General features: G+C 31.4%; 1 long non-coding RNA gene across 1 annotated transcript; it reads right to left on the reverse strand.

The window, feature by feature from the left end:
• Positions 1-460: 460 nt before the first annotated feature.
• On the reverse strand, positions 461-1,256 carry LOC111036130. Its single transcript, XR_002604728.1, has 3 exons — positions 960-1,256; positions 781-881; positions 461-708 (listed from the first exon to the last, which is right to left on the reverse strand). It is a non-coding gene; the product is annotated as an uncharacterized LOC111036130 (long non-coding RNA).
• Positions 1,257-4,487: the final 3,231 nt, after the last annotated feature.

Here is a 4,487-nt window from a genome sequence, read left to right on the forward strand (position 1 = left end):
TTCATTATAAATTGCTTATGAAAAAACCTATATTTAATTTTCAAGCTCTAACTATAACAATTTGAAAAATGTATACACTTTTAACTACAAACTTTGAACTTTACTTCAACATTTTTATCAAATATTCTTGAAAACGAACTTAATAAACTCTCCAATTATTCAGAAAATACTGGGATTTTTTTTGCTTTTTACATCTCGAAGTACCAACTAAATTCACTTTCCTCTCAAAAAAAGATGCTGGAGTGGAAAATCGAAGCATTTTTTTATGCTATATAAAGTTTCTTTAGACACAAAAAAAAACACATAATTGTAAAATCAATACATTCTTTGCTCCGCTCTGTAGAATCTAAAACGTTTTAGGAATTTAGTTAATACTTTAACATTTTATTTAATAATAATAAATAGCAGCGCATTTTTTTCAATTTAAGGAGTAAGTAAATTTTAACATACAATATAAATTGTATAAAAATTAAGTAAATTTAGAAAATTAGTCCAAAAATTAGTATAATGTTGAATACATAAAACAAATATAAACATTATTATCATACATTGCGCATTGTTGTAGACGGCTGCCTATATCGCGTGTTGGTCGTTGGACACTTCCAAAATATTATGTCAATGAGTAAGGTATCTACTTAACTTGAATCACAGATTGCCATCTCTGCTTAAGTTCACTGAAATCATCGCGATTTTCGATCTTCGTAAAATCTATAAAAGTGTGAGCAAAACATCCCGCTTGTTAATATTATCATTATTATTTTTTATTATTAATATTATTACTTTTATTTTTATTAATATTACTTGTACTATATTATTCGTACTCGTGACGGCTAGGATGACTTGTATTGCATCAGACCGTAACTACAGTCGAAACATGTATACTGCGCACATATAGAATAACATTGTGATAATATTACGTTATTTTGATCGTTCGAAAACCGATAATATAATATGACTACCTATTTGACGGTCCTCGGGCCAAACTGTCGTCCACACACAGCCGCGGGAAAGTGGAATGGTCACGTGCAACTGCACAAAATAAAAATCGAGAAAAAACAAACGGACGTACGTACGCATATTTAATATATTATTATACTATAATATTATTATGTTTTTGTTTCATCGATGGCCCGCTGTAGTATTAGTAGCTGATTAGTATGCGTCGACTATCATAGTTTTGTTATCAAACGATCGGCGTACTTATACATAATATATGTATTGTGTATAATATAATATATATGTACACACACACTCGTGTGCGTGTGTGAGTATTATAAATTATGATATTTGAGAAATCGAGATTCGAGTCGCAGTTTTCGATGTTGGATAATCACGACGATAATATAATATAATAATGTCATTATCACGTACAATGAATAAATTACTATCAGTGCTGTTTTGGAGCGTAAACCGGTGGGGTGGGGGTATTCTGTGTATACACATTCGCTTTTTGTGAATTAGCATATAGGTGCACTTTAAAAATAGTAAAAATACGCACATATTTTATCGTATACCTTAACTGTTTAAAAACTAAGCAATCCTATACCTACTTTATTATTATTTACTTTGTTAATCATCTAAAAGCTATTACAGTGTAACGAATAATTAAAGGAATTGCAAACCTCATATATTTTTATCGCAACAACCTAAGCGGCTGATAAAAGCTGAGGTAGGTACTTATATGGTGGTTCGATTTTGAAAATGTAAGAATGTTTCCTATACAGTTAATCATCGTCCATCACCGACGACAGTGATTATCGCAGTTATTTTGATAAAAATATGTTCTAGTTGCAGCCACCACAGAATACCTAATAATAACTGCCAAGAGAATTGTCAAGTAACATGTTATAAAATGTTAAATCTGACCTGTGAAAAAGTATTGTTAATACTTAGGTAAATAAATAAAAATGTACAAAACTGGGTAATAAAAAAAATGTATTTTACAATAATATACTACACAGTATTATGATACTATAACCATAATATAAACTACAGTTTAGGCTCAATGTTGATCAGTCATCAGTCAGGACGCGTTTGATTATACATACAAGGAGTTTCAAAAATTATAAACCTGTTTACCAACTTACCTGGTATCATCAGTGGTACAAAGACTTTATCTTTGACATAGCCGTATAGAAAGAATAGTCATATGGCGTGATGTCTGTGGGCCAAGAACTGAGATACTGGACCCGCATGATCAAGTGCACGACCCATCCAGAGTTGTGGATAGTGACGATTTAGGAAGCTCAGTGAAACCCCCGGTGCCGACGTGGAGGAGTTCGAATACATCTTCGGTGTTGTTCGCGTGTACGGGTGCGGTGGCCAAGTTTAACTTTTGTGGAAATGTAAGGATTCGTTAAATACAATATTCACTTTTTCTGTTCGGGTTTTGAACAAAAAGTTACAGTAGGTAGCAATTGAAAATCGATGAAACTCTTTGTATACACATAGATGTGCTGTCCCTCGACACTATGACGATTATTTTCCAAAACAAATCGATTGAAAATGTTGAACATATCTTATGAAAAACGCTGTCGGATATTAGAACACGATGACCGTGGCCAATCCGTGGTACACCCGGTATATAAGTATCTACGTACGTTTACGTATATCGTTAACACAGCAAAACTTGCTTGGAAAGTTTCGCGCTTGTATACCCGAGTGTACCTACGCGCGTTGCGATGATCGATTGGAAACCGGATGTACGACACGACGGCCGCGGCGGAGCGGATATTATATTACTATTATTACTATTTTATCGGCTATAGGTTCACTTTTGGGCGTGTTAGAGGAATTCTTCTTTTGTGTGTTCCGAGAAAGTCGTAAAGCGTATAAACGAATAAGCGACAAACTCAAACAAAAAAAAAAAAACCGCTAAATTTCGTTTGCGCCTCCGACACTCGAACCGGACCCATTCCTCTGCACTTCCTTCCGGTTACCGGGATCTGCTGAAGTCCAATTAACAACAATTAATATTATTATTATTATTATTATTATTATTATTATTAATAAGATACCTATCGAAACGCGATGATTAATGATGAAATGATGATGGTAATAATACGCGTCTTTATCGGCATTCAATAATAACATTATATTATAGTAATAATATAATGCGACGGCAAACGTTCGATATAATATTAATGATATATATATATAAAGGCGTGTATATTAATTATTACTATGGTGTGTACGATAATGTTATACTCACTGTGCGCACCCTCCCTGGTGACCCACCCACGATCGAAATCAGTTGATGTATAAATTATAACGTATGCGATATGTACATAAGGCCCGCGGTCAAAACCGCGGAATTTAACTCTGGTACATATAATAATAACACACGTGTATCATAATATAATATGGGTGTGCGCTGCAAAACACATAACTACCGATGAAATTATAATTACTATTATTATTAAAGTATTATTATATCATTATAATACACATCCAGAATATCGTCCTCGTTGGTGTGATGATTAAATTCAAAATATAAAAAGCATATAACCATACACATACACGTCAGTCCGTCAAACACAGTTGTATATAAAATGAATAATGCGATTTAACTAGGGATGGAAAATGTTTTTGAACAAAAAAAAAATCAAAATTAAAACAAAGACGAAAAGCAACTGTTGAAAGATAACAAAAGCCGAAAATATATAAATACAAAAATCAATTATACCAAAATAAAATAATAATTTTGATATCGAAAAATTGGTAATCCTAATAACTAATTCATGACCCAGTTAAGTAAAGTTTTAATGTTTCAATGCGTATAAGGGTAACGTTTTGATTTTTTATTAAATGTATTTTTATATAATGTTAAACTTTTGAGTACAAGATTATCTTTATTTTTTACCAGAACTAGTGCTTCTAATAAATTTTTAAATTTGAAGGCATTTTAATTTTTAATTTTCATATGTATTGTAACAAACCAAATCATTAAAAACGTATTTTTTTTTTAATCGATAATCAAAAAATGAAAAACATTTCCATCCCTGAATTTTACAGTTAGGAGGGACGAATTGATAATTGTTTTCAGAAACTAATTGACCCACATTCCACAATATGTTTTCCGATTTTTTGTAAATAAAAAGTTCTTCAATATTTCAGTGTGCCAAAAATAATTATTCAATGGCGCATAATATAGTGACCAAATATATAGTAGATAGCTATACAAGTAAATAGTTCATAAATTAAACTTATAAATTTATAATTTCAGACAGTAATGCAAAGCGTAATTCCTAAAATACCAAATGTATTGGATTATTTCAAATGGTTTATTTAAAAACATCTGTCTCTTGATTTATCTAAGCTACCCGAGAATTAATTTACTTTAATTTTATATTGTTCGATAATTTCGAACCTATAAAATATTTTTATTATTGGCTACCTATAAAAGCTTCCAATTTATCTTTATTTAGCGAATTTTGCAAGAGAGTATAACAGCTTAACAAAACGAAAATGAGCATTGGTACCAGCAG

This window comes from Myzus persicae, unplaced genomic scaffold (genome assembly GCF_001856785.1).
Source record: "Myzus persicae strain clone G006 unplaced genomic scaffold, MPER_G0061.0, whole genome shotgun sequence".
Classification (NCBI taxonomy): domain Eukaryota; kingdom Metazoa; phylum Arthropoda; class Insecta; order Hemiptera; family Aphididae; genus Myzus; species Myzus persicae.